This window comes from Ostrinia nubilalis, chromosome 14 (assembly GCF_963855985.1).
Source record: "Ostrinia nubilalis chromosome 14, ilOstNubi1.1, whole genome shotgun sequence".
In the NCBI taxonomy this organism is placed as follows: domain Eukaryota; kingdom Metazoa; phylum Arthropoda; class Insecta; order Lepidoptera; family Crambidae; genus Ostrinia; species Ostrinia nubilalis.
In genome coordinates this window covers 7398887-7412253 of record NC_087101.1, presented here as the reverse complement: position 1 = coordinate 7412253, position 13367 = coordinate 7398887, and the positions used below count along the sequence as shown (strand labels likewise).

Genomic DNA, 13367 nt, shown 5'->3' with positions numbered 1-13367 from the left:
ACGAAATTATGGGGAAGTGAAAAAAACGCCAGTCGACATACGCCCATTTCGAAATGGAGAAAGACAATTTTTGCTTGTAGATTTTGTATTAAAAAGTAGTATGTTGTGGGGACGCGTAATGGCTGCGAGGACCATTACGAGCGCCGCATTAAGCACACCTCCGTAATGGAAACCACATGCGATGTGCAACAGGGGCACATACGACCATCGACCACCCTTTAACCCGTTACACAGAAAATGTATTTCGTTTTTAATTGCTACAATAAGGATTTCTCGTTTTCACCTCAAATGGATATTGCCAAGATTAAACCTTTCCAACATACTGGCGTCGAGCCATCCCCATCCCTATAACCGGTTGAACCTACGCCATTCCCGTTTGATTAACTCCACAGATAGCTTTAATACACACTAATTAAAACACCCGCATATTTTTTCACATTAAAATTGAATTTTGTAGATAACTTTGTTGGATTTTGTCGCCATCTGTTAGGGTGGAGGGAGCGTTATCAACGCGATGACCTTAATCGTTACCCAGTTACCCGTGGAGATGATTATCCTGGATATCAGCGAATAAATAAATGTCTTCTGGTGAATTTAACCTGAGCCTCAGAGACCGATCCTTCGTCATGTGACCGATATCTTTCGCTGAATGCGGTCAGGGCGACCCTTGAAAGAGTCCAGAGATGAATTAAATAGATAACAACTTCAAAAAAGGGAATGTGAAAGGGGTTGAGTTGTTTGGATGTATTACTTATTTGATATGCAAATATCACGAGTAGATTTGGTTTGTTATTTCATGTACTTAGCGGGATAGATGATCCAGCATGATAAGCTTTTTTGCATCCATCAGAGTGCTACTTTTTATTTTAGCGAGATTACAGCTGTGCTCAAATATTACAATATTTATCTCCACTTTTCTTTACACAATTTGATTTTATACAGTAAAAATACTTATTTTTTGTAAATTGCGATTCTCATAAATAGCATATACGCGTGTTCGCTTTGTAAAGCAAAGCAGTATCACCAGATGACATCTCATGATGTAGGGTTACAAAATTTATATGAAATGATTAATGGCAGCGGTTTATCGCATGAGTGATTTTTGTTCAATTGACAGCAGATCTTCCCAGAAAATATTTTAAGTCCCCCTACTTTCAAATTCTACTTAAAGGGAAGCAAGGTTCACTCTTTTTTATTTTGTTTGTATCCTTGGGGATCATGAGAACGTGGTACGAGGCATTCATATTGCAAAATGAAAAATGGTCGTTGAAATTATTTGGAGTATATTTTGATATGAAGTCACATCATTGTGCCTTGCTTTGTTAAGTGTGGTGAGATTTATCTTGATGTGGATGGTGCTTGTTTAAACTTATCAAGATTTTTGACAGGTGTTTGATATTACTAAACGTTTATAGAGTAATTCATCCAAATAATTAATTGCTATAGACTTTAACAATATCATTAACATTATAATGAGAAATTGAATTTACATAACTAGGTGTAACGTCTTTATAAAGCATAAATTATGCAAACCGCGAACTTCTAAGTATTGTGTCCATGTTTTAATAAAAACGAAATGTTGATTAAGTTGTTTAGCGTTTGTGTTATTTCAAATCGCTCTTCGTGGTAACCCAATGATAATTTTAATGAATCACTCGTTCGGAGTCGTGGCACATTATTCCCAGAAAAAAGTCGATGGCCCTCTCCGTTCGGAGCACCGTCATTTCGAACGTAACCGGTTCTTTAATGATGTCTTCATTACCGATGATTCACTACATCTCTACTTATGTTCCGTGATAGGAGATTTTTTATCTTGTTAATTTTTTCTTTCGTAAACTTGTTTGTCATATAACCACGCCAGGTTCGTTATATCCAAACTTCAAAAGCTGTTTATCAATCTCACTATTTAAAGTTTCCTCTTCAAATATTTTGTCTGCATTAAAATCTTTTTAATTAATTACGAAACTGGGTTATGAAATGGATTCGTACGGATTATTTAATTTTATATCTTGGAATGAAATCTTTTCAATAAAACGCGGTGGAAGGTTAAATACAATACTTTGGAATAATTTTCGCAGATAGTAATTAAGCTCCAAATTTTGGGTGGAGTCGACGTATAATTTTATTATAAGGGTTCATTAAGAGGACTTTAATATCCTTTAATATCTGTCGATCTCATTTCGCAATACGATTACACCGTTACTGCTGCCTATAGCACGACAGGCCTCTCATAATGAGCGAAGAATGTTAAGAAATTTCATCCGACAACCCATTGAGGCAGCCCTCCCAATTGTGCGAAGGTGTTCCAATTGAATGGGGTACGTATAATGAAATTTCGCCTCGATAAAGACCACTGAGCCTGTAACACAATACTCGATGTTTCCTCCGCGACCCGTATCCATGTCAGGCCATTAAGCCATGCAAAAATATCTGCCGACGCATCTTCGTTAACCAAATTAACGCATGCAAGGATTTGAATTACAATTATTGGTTCGCCCACTTCAATGTAAAAAAAAAAAAAAAAAAAATGTTATGAATATTATGAACATTTTCTAGCAAAAGTTTATGAACATTATGATTACTGAATGAAGCTTTTTAGTTACGTTACAATTTATTCTCTAATTTACATAATGTGGCTGTTACTAAGGACTCCAAAATTATTCTTTAGTTTATTTATTTCTAAAATAAATAAATTTAAATTTCTGGTAGCCTGTGAATCAGCAAAAATACGAAACTAAATTTTTGGTTGAAATATCACATTATAAAATTTCATTTTCACTTTACATTGTTTAAAATAGTCAATTTTATGATGCTCTCTCAGGGTAAGTACTTTGTGAGTAAATTGAATTAGGACGAAATATTAAATTTTGGCCTTTGGAGGTTTAAATGTCGTCTTTATTGCCAGTATTAGGTTAACTTTTAAATCTAATATTTTACTACATGATTTATTGAGTATGTCCTATGTCTTTACTATTGTGTACATTTAGTACATAATTTATGATAACTCTAATTATTACTTTTTTTATTACTCAATTGTATACAGACAACTAAATGTACCATAATGTTTATGAGATGGTCTACCTTTGTCAACTAAATTGGAGATTCAGGGATTAGATGTAAATCTCCTAACAAAGTATTCCTTGAATAATTTGTGCTATTAAATTAGCATCAAGTCAGATATTAATTAACGAAATGACCATAAAATTAGCTAATACTTAGAACGGACTGCGTAATCAATGATTGCGTGAATGTGAAGCAAGTAATCCAGAAACAAATTGGCTGCCCCGAAGAGATACGGCGGGCCTCGGAAATACGCTTTGAATTATTAATACAATACTGTAACAGCAGCGAATTGTAAGCTCCTTAGCAGGGAACTGAATAAATATCGGTGAGCCGATAGTGCTGCGGCTCAAATACAAATAATACGGGCATAAACAGATGCGTGTCAAAATTGTGTGTGAGAGAAATAACTATTGCCTCTAGCGAAATTGTATGATATTTGTATCTTGTTTGCATCTTCATTCAACCTTAAGTAAGATTCTACTTTAGAACTACATCACAAGTAGGCTAATAATGCATACTTACTATCAAATTTAATTGAAAACTAATTTAAAAGTTAAAGGGACAGAATTGTTTGTGTGGCATTGTTGAATGTAGTTCATACAAATTTTTAATTTAAAGTAAAATAAATTTTGGGACTATTATAAGTTTGTGTTTCTTTAAAGAAGCTATTTGGGCTAATTTTTATAGTGCTGAAGGTGTTATAATCATCATGGCAATTCTGCAATCATTAACATTATTCCATAATCAGAAGGATTACTTATATGAGATTATGTTAGAGCTAACACACTAGTTATTATACAGTTCGGTTACATAAACCTCAAGTGTAATTAGTTTCTGAGTACAAAATCAATTAAATGGTACTAACGTAGCTATTGGTTTCCTTAACCGCAACCTCAAGAAATGTTAGCGAGGATTCAAAGGGAATCTTACTGGAGTCTGAGTACAGACGGCTATTAAATTAAATTAATAAATTCCTAGTTACTGGGTGCTAGACGTTGATCGATAAAATGCTGCTGATATTTTGTTGATTGTAGTTGAAATACAGTCATAAGGAAATTACAATCTACATTAATATTCTAAACTAGAAACATTTGATTGTTTGTATTGAATGGGCTCCGAAACTACTGAACCAATTTGAAAAATTCTGAGAGACCAAAATTAACGAGGGCAAAAGATAGTAGAAAATACAAATTAATATAGTACCTAATGAATTGAATATTACTCTCAGTTACTTAATGTTAGTATAAATAATGGTCTGCTAAATATATTGAAGAAAAATGATGGTGAGTTCACTTATTCGATCTCCGAAGCTCTGAATCATAATTTACTTACAATATCAATCAAAGGAATGTTTGATAAATGAAATGGAAATATACGAGTATAAGACGATTCCGAATCGACAATAATGTTTTTGTAGACGAATTCATGCATATAATAATACAATTTGTGGTTATAATTTGTGTTTGAAGTTACCGTGGGAGTAATATTAATGTGTGGGAGTTCAAACATGATGTTATTTCCTTGTAGAATTTGATGAATGGTTTTTGGTAGACGACAATCTACTCAAATAAGTAAAAAAGCTTATATCGAGAAATGTAGTAGCTATTAATGAAAGAGGTAATTGTTGGATAACTTCACAGTACTTGATTGCTTTAAACTCATAAATCTTTAAATAAGGAATCAACTAGAAAATAGAATACACGAGTAAACTCGCCATCAAAATCCAGCTAACAATAAACTTGTAACAAGCTCCGCAGAAAGTCTCGAACAAAGATTTAGTTACAACCAATAGTTTCAATAAATATGACGTCGGTAAGAAAGCCAATGCTTCCAGCCACTGGATTCAGCACACGTACGAAATGAACGTAAACGTCTGCTGGCGTATTATTGATACAAATAGAGATATCAATTGTTTAGGACAAGGCAGAACATGGCGGCAAACGATGCGTTCCCATTGCGAGGCCAAGCTACAATTGATTTTCATAGTTTTCTAATCAATGCTTAATAAGTTTAGTAGAATGGAAGAATGCAATTTAAGATAAATATATATTCTGTAAAATCACATCAATTAATAATTGCCAAAAGCTAATCTTAAATTCTTATATCTTAAATTTTGGCAACTAGATGTCCCTTATTATTTGATAGTGTACCTTACACCATTATTGTTATGATCATATACTATTTCTAGATAGACTAGATAATTTCAGGTTCATCATTTTACATTTATTATTTTCAATTCAATACTTTATTGCTATTCAACATTGATTTGTTTTGTTAAAGTAGTTACAAGGTCCATCTTTTTGATTCAGAGTCAATATCTTTATTATTATCTCATGATTGATGATGGTCTGTAATATGATGTTCTCTTTGAGATTGTTCTTGCAATTTGTAAGAATAAAATAAATCTTCGGTCCCACAATGGGAACACACATAGGTATCCAAAGGTAGTAATTCTCTGGATGGAACAGGGGGACCGTTATGGCCACTTTGATATCTACGGGGAGAACTTTTGGAATAGTATACGTGGCATGTGAACTGTATAATGGTTGTGTAGCATCAGTTTCTGTTTTATCCTCTGTTTATTCCTTATTGCACAGAAGTTCTTAATGTGTGTAAAGTAAATTGGTTTAGAACTTTTTCGGTTTGAGGAAAATGTGTTTTTTTTCGCTTCAAATATTTTGTAAATTCAATATTACTTGACAGTTTTTAAATAGTGTCGATAAAAACAAATAACATATTTATTTGTCTATATTATTATTAGAAAAAATAATTAATTATTTTGTCCTTTCTTGCACAATTATTATACACATTTATTATGTTGCCTATTGCTATTGAATAGGGGAAGCAGATTTCAGAGCGGTTCTGAATTAATTAATTTGCTACTTAATTAGGAGAATGAATAGATGCGTGCTTTGAGATCTCATTTGCTTATTATTATGAATAATGTAAACAAACCTTATTTAGGTAGGTATGATAAATAAAAAGAATCCGTTATTATTTTAGGGCCATCTTTCAAACATTGACCTCATGTTATTTAATCTTTTATAGATTAACAAATATTTGCTAATAAAACATAGCTATAGATATTCAATTCCTATCAACATTTAGATCTATATTTCATTTTATTAATGGGACTTCTTCTACTTCAACTAAAACCTTGTTTTAATAATTAATATCAGGTACTATTTTCATTTTAAATAATATAGTTTCAAACCGATAAAATCCACGGTAAAATCAAAGAAAGAGGGTTGAATAAAACGACACTGAAATACACTGACTTTTCACTCCGTAACATTTCACAGATAGTAAAACATTTTGAAGACATGCTAATGATTTGTAAAGGGGGTTCCTCGTCTACCGGCGATTTCTGTTTGTACTGTCTGTCTGTGTTGTCTATTTATACTCGTCGTAGGTTGTTCAACTCGACGAATGTAACCGCTGTGGTAACATATTTTTGAGATGATTTCTGGTCATTTTGGAGGTCTACAACAAAGTTTAATTCATACATTTATTGTAAACCATTATCTACACAGCTGGGAATATCAACTGCTTTACAATGTTTGTTTACTAGTATTTTGACAAAATTTCGTAAAACTCTTCGTGAAATAAGTTTGGATTTTGTTTTGTTCATTATAAGCCAACCGTTTGGGATACTGAGTTCCTTTATCTCGATAAAACATCAACAAATTTTACGACTATGACGTTCCTTACTTCAAAGTTCTGTCCATTCCTTTTAAGTTTCCATTGAAAATAACGATAAAATGAGCCGGAGTTATTTGGATACACAATGCCTATATGAGAATGTTGCAACGGCCAACCTCTTCTGTAGTCCATTGAACCAAACACGTTGCAGTTTCACAAAAAATCAGGTAACACACAAAGTTGAATGAATAAAAGATCACTTTATTCTTAGAACAACGCAATAAGTTGTTAAAAACAATGCGAATAATGTAGAACTTTCAGTGTTATTATCAACAAAACAAGTTTTAGTACTCGTAGCGTCACGGAGAAGTTTGGCGCGAGCGTGGCACACACGTCCGTCAGGCGTGCCGGCCGGCGCAGTACTAGCTCGCTGGTCTCATTCCGAACAAAACTTTTAAGTCATGGAGACGGCAAAGCTATGTCGCGCCTCTACAACTCACGCACACAATGACGCCCCAACACCCTATGCACAAACACGAAAGCGAGCTCCAAGTTCACTAAATAAACGGACACCAACACAAGCGCGTGCCAACACCGTCTACTACCCCCTGTTCATGAGACATCAGAGCGGGACGCGTATATCAACAATTCATTCCGAAGCTCGCGTGCGAGCGAGAGAACGACACCGCAACAGATGTATATCATTTTACGCAGGTAAGTATTGAAAATGTTGGTGTGTGCGAATGAGACGGCGTGCAAATTGGGCTTAGGTGAAGCCGGTCGAGCGGGAGAGGGACGGGAACTGTTCAAGTCACCCACTGTACATTCCTTCCTGATACCGGCGCGCCGTCGTACCTTTCGATCGTTCAAGTGGCAGATGAAGCTTTTAGGGTTGTCACCTGATTATTGCACAAATCGTGATGTTCAATCTGCACCCTCGATATTGATTTCGATGAATGTGAGACCGGTAATAATTCCTCGATTTTTCTGTTGCGATTAAAACGTGAGAGCCTGAACGTCGTTGTTCAATTCAGCAAACTTTACGTTGTGAATTTGAAATGTTTTAAAATGAATGTGGTTGACCCAGTTTCGTGTTTGGCGAAATAACAAAAGATTGGTGTAAGATTTATGGTTGTCGTGAGTCGAGTCTTGGGAACTAATAAATGATGCATGCACCAGCCCTACGTCAAGATGTCACAAAGTAGCAGGTAGTCTAACGTGTGCCGCAAAATTTCGGTTGTTTTTTGCATGCTCCGTCTCGCGCACTTTTTGTTGCAACTCCGACCCAACAATGAAGACATCTGCTTTTATTTCCATAGAACTTTTTGTGCCAAATGATACAATTCAATTAAAACGAACGTGTTATTATGGCATTACAGCGCAATTAAAGTATAAAGTGGCGTAATTAACGAACAATATCATCGGTTATTTTGACCCAAATCTAAAATTTGATTACTCATTTCCTGAGTAGAACGATACGTGTTTATTTTTTTTAAAAGCGTGTAATTATACAATCAGTAAATACAGCAGTGGGGGTGTATCTCAAATAATTATCTAGTAATTTTAAAATTACGTTCCCCTGAAAATAAACAAAAAAAAAATATCAATTCAACGCTGTAAAAAGGAGAATAGTAGTATAAATAATGAGTCTATTTAATATTTGTAAATGGATTAAATTATTACATGTAAGTAACATGTAGGTTATTCGAGACATTTATTATAACGAGTCAGCCTTAATAGTGATAAACCAGATAAAAGTTTGCTAAAGCTTTAGTTGCATTTTTCATTTAATCAGCTTTTATAACATTATTTTATTAGGGAGCTTAAATCACGTGAAGACCACTACTGCACTGGATTCATCAGTTAACACGCTCACTGCGTTATGAGGTCTAAAAAGCCACATGCAGAACTTATCGCAGGTGCGGCAGTCATAATCGCGTTCTCTCACTCTGTGCGGGGGGCGACTATTTTAACATTTCTATGAGTACAACAGAGACAAATATATCAAATTGCTTCTCTTACGAAGCCTAGCATAATGACGTAGAAAATATTGTATGAGGTCGATTAGGTCCCATACGCACTGGATAGAAATTAATCACGTTCAGTGCGCCGTGAGGTCTGAACTGCCTCAAAAATTGCAGGCCTCATAACCGCACAGAGTGAGGCGCGGGCGCCGCGCATTTTGAGTAGTGATGTGATAAGTTTCGATACGGGCGCACGCTGTTAGCCGGTGACACATTAACACTGACTTTTTAACTAAAAATGGCATTTGTATACACTTAACGCACGTATTTATTTCAGGTATTCCTAGTGGCAGATAATAATAATAATAAATATTTTTGGACATTTTACACTGCGCTTCTAGTCCCAAACTAAGCAAAGCTTGTACTATGGGTACTAGACAACGGATATAAACATACTTAAATACTTTTTTTTTAAATACATACATATTATTATACATAGAAAACACCCACTCCAATACAAACAAATATGTTCATGCACACAAATACTGTGCGGGAATCGAACTCGCAACCTCCGGAATAGTAGTCCGTTTCGAACCACTACACCAAACGGCCGACAATGATGTGCTGAACATTCGCTTAAAAAAGGTGGTCAACGAAAGCGCTGCGTAGGTTGCTACAACAGATTAAGACTAACACTAAATAGCACTCAGGCTGCAAAAAAAAAAACTAAAAAAATTGAAACTTTTTGTGTTCTGTGTGACAAATCCTACTGTTTGCCCTGTTTTAATGAAAAACACTTTAATTAAAAACAAATATTATAATTTTATGGTAACTGAAATTTTGTTTTATTCCCATCCCTAGTCGAGACACAAATTGGACTTTCTTTCAGTGCGAAATGAGGCAGAAAAGATGTCATATATATTTTTTTAATTTATTCATTACCAAAATGTCATAACTGCGGGCGAAGCTAGTTTAAGGTTAAACATCTATTTAAGTTTATAATAGAAAAGTTTCAAGCCAATATTGTCTTTCCTGAGCTATATTTAAAGTATTTTTAGAAACAATATTTTGTGAGGCAGAAAAGGTCTCATACGCACTGTAAAGAAGTTCAATATTGACTCGAAAAGACCTCATACGCACTGGCTGAAAGTCTACGAAAAATGGTTACGCAGTGAGCGTGTTAATATAAAATAAGGACTAAACTAAATTGTGGTTATTTTATGCCTAGTCCTCTAAAATCGTCATGAAGACTGAAGAAGATGAAGATTGATCAATAAAAAAAATAGCGAAAACAAAACAAAAACCCCATCCCACGCGCGTCAACCTTTGCGGTCCTGTCACTTCTTCAGAAAAACAAGCACCAACGAATGAGGTCGCGAACATAATACTACACTAATTTGTGTGTTACCTACCGGGAAACAAACTGTATATTGTGATACGGTGTCGCGGTACATTAGGATCAGCGCGGAGCCAGCTCCGGTTTCCACGAAGTGTTCGCTTCACTATATCAGGCACTTTTTTGGGATCATTCCTCTTATAACATGTGTTACGTGACTTTAACAACGCGCTGCACAAATTTTTTGCAGGCATTGTGGTATTTGGTGACAATGGGTTGTTTTTTCCATGTTTGCTGTGGCTTGATTAAGACGATCAGTTGCGTAGTTGACACCCTTACCCATTTTTACGGCATAACTTTTCTAAAAGAACAAAGGTAATTCTAGCCTAGAAAATCTAGAAAAAAATACCGTAAAGATAATATTAGTATCTTTAAACACTTGACATAATACATAATTATGAGGCTATTGAAAGAGGATTATTATTTCACTTAACGACTTGGTATTATTGGGAATTGCTATGTTTAGCGGTGGATTAAAATTAGACGTGAGAGTGACAGCTTATACTCGTATATCAAATAACCGCAAATCTCATTAGTCTGTCGATCAAGTCGCTTGTTTGCCTAGACCTGACTTAATTTGGGTTAAAAAGGATGTAAAGGTGTCGAGTACCAATCGACTGGTTAAAAATGGGTGTCGTATTATGTTCTCACGCAATTTTTTGCTTCGAACTCATCCCTGATGTGAACTGACAGCTAGCACACGAAGGTCGCTCAAACCGATGTATTTCCCGAAAAGCTGGCACTTGCATTATCAGCTCCGCTCATCCTAATGGCAATCGACGTCGCGATCGCTTAAAAAACAAAAGAGAAATCTCGTAAATATGACGTGTTTCTGACAGGTTGACACGGGTAAAGTGTCCGCGATACACTTCATTAGCTTCCGAATCTCAACCCGCAGACCAATCCCACAAAAATACGAGTGAATTGTGTTTCGTGTCAGATAGAACTAAAACCGGTGCACTAACCAATGTTGCTTTGTGCTCGTTTTTTGAAAACCTTCACAGAAGGATAAGCACACAAAGGGAATTTGCAGAGATGTTCGTTTTTTGTTTTATTCTTTATTATTGCTATGAGTACGCACTTAAAGCTGCTTTAAGCTAGTAAGACGAGCGGTCTGACAAATGTTTTCGTTTTCTCTGACAATTTCATATTTTCAGAAAAGGTGAAATTGGAACGTGATATAAACAATTTCGAGTAACAAACATCAAAGTAAATAAAATAACGATTCTAAGAAATGTTATTGAAGTGTGTGTTACGAACTTCATAAGCTAGCGCACTCGAGCTCCGTCAAATTCAACTTTTAGAGCCGTCAAAACAATGGCCTGCCGGTTGAACCTTCGATTGTTTCAACGTGACGCCACACTAGCCAAGCAAATGGAGTGAAAAGAGGCCTTCTAGCTCCGTAAGCGCGAAATAATGACGACGTATTGTGGCTTCTCAGGATCAAGTAAGTCGCTATTATATTTCTTCCAAGGAGCTCACAATGGCGCACCAAGGCTTTGCTGTCAGCGATACAATAAGCAGCTGTTCTTGTTTTATTTTGCTGCAGAGTAAGATGTACCTAGCGGCTATGGATGTCGCTACCTGTCTTTAAGACTGCCTTAGAATAAGCCGGCGGAGTGATCTTTTGTAATCTTTTGTGGCTTTTGTATTAGCCAATATTATGTTTGGAGACGGCTCGCGATGTGGCCGTCATACAATAAAAGGAATCGGACACTTTCTTGGAAATGTTTTCCCGAAACATTTGAATAGGGAAACTAGCGTTAGATGTTTTCTTGGTATACAAAGAAAAGTAACATTCTTGGTAAATCTAATAACAAACTATATCAACATTTCGTCGAGTAGGCGAAATGATTAAAAAAAATAGCAACGTCCATCAGAAAACGAATGTGGCATGAACACGAAACAAACGTTCACATGTCGCCATGAATTTTTATGAAACCTCGACAAGCAATCGGGCTGCAGTTCACCGTGTGGTCAAAAAGCCTGCCATAGACCGGAGCGAAAGTCCATATAATAGGAGCAATAACAAAAGTGAGTTGAGCTAACCATTGATTTGGATTTTATGTTAGGCGCGCAAAAAAATGAGCGCCTTTGTGTTGTATCCGCCAAGTCTGGCTACTGCATGTCACTCGAATGCACGTCCTGTAAAGCCGTATGGAATTATTGCCCGACAGGTGAATACTAAAGATATTTCTATTGTAAACGCGAGCAATGTTCGCGAGGACTTGTTACGTTTATTTTAAGGTTGACTGCAATGCAATTGCAATTGTGTGGTGAGTTACGCATTTCTGTGGCTACAGATTTCCAATAGCATAGGTATTTGCAGTTTAATGTGAGCATTGTTTCTTGATTTTGATCGTTCCATTGTTTGACGATGCTACATTGTTTTCCCTGCTCCAAAGAATCTGACAAGCGAAACATACGTATCATATCTAGTTCTAGCGTTTGGAATATTTATTAGCTGTCCGTCAGTTATTCGTCTTTTAATTAAGAGGAGCAAACAGTCAGTGTGGCGTACAGCAGACGTTTCGGTTTGTCCGTATTTCCTACTTAATAAATGTCCAAACGCCCGCGGTGCGGTTCGCTCCGACGCTAACTCGACGCGGGCGTGACGTCGGCGGTGCGCTAAAAATGATAGACTCGCTTCACTTGGAACATTTTGTTTCGCTGAGTAAGCGTTCTGTATTGCTCTGTCGTAAACACTGGTTAAATGTGAAAATAATTCTTCATTTCATACCACTTTGGCGCCTCTATCCAATGACAGGACCACTCGCCCGTGGCGTCAACTCGCGAACAGAAATACGATGACCGTCAATGTTTTCACCTAGCAACTTTGTCATAAATTAAATATTTTGTAACGTTACCTTTGTTTCTTAAATTAATGACCCATTGTATTAAGAAAGGCTTAACAAAACAAATGACTGTGGTCTTTACACCACTAGGTATACATACACGGTACGCCATGCTGAAAACTGTGGCTTCTAAGTGGTTGTAATACGCACGATTTTGCAATAAAAATACCGCTACATTACTCTGGCCAGATTTATGTGTTGCTACAAATATTACGATGGCAACTCGCAGTCAGTACGTCTCTTAATTTAGAGAGAGTAAACACGAGTCAAGCGCAGTGTTTGTCTTCATAAATGTCCAAAAGGTCCGCGCTGATCCTAACTCGACGCGAGAGGATTCCACATTGGTATTTGAAATTTTGCTCGCCACAAAACGATAGACTAGTTGGGCTGCTACATGATTAAAATTAAATGTGAACGTTGCAGATTAAAATATTTAACAAGCCTCAA

General features: G+C 36.0%; 1 protein-coding gene across 3 annotated transcripts in view; it reads right to left on the bottom strand.

Annotated features, from left to right (window-relative positions):
- The window catches only part of LOC135078066 (semaphorin-2A-like), a 417995-nt gene that overhangs the window by 128135 nt on the left and 276493 nt on the right, over positions 1–13367 (bottom strand). The window contains exon 1 of one of the 3 annotated variants that reach the window (XM_063972631.1): positions 7057–7115. The exons of 1 other annotated variant lie outside the window; for it this stretch is intronic. The gene's annotated coding sequence lies outside the window, so the exon portion shown is untranslated. Of the gene's footprint in view, positions 1–6881; positions 7116–13367 lie in introns of those variants that run through there. One more of the 3 variants, XM_063972630.1, reaches the window with a different exon arrangement.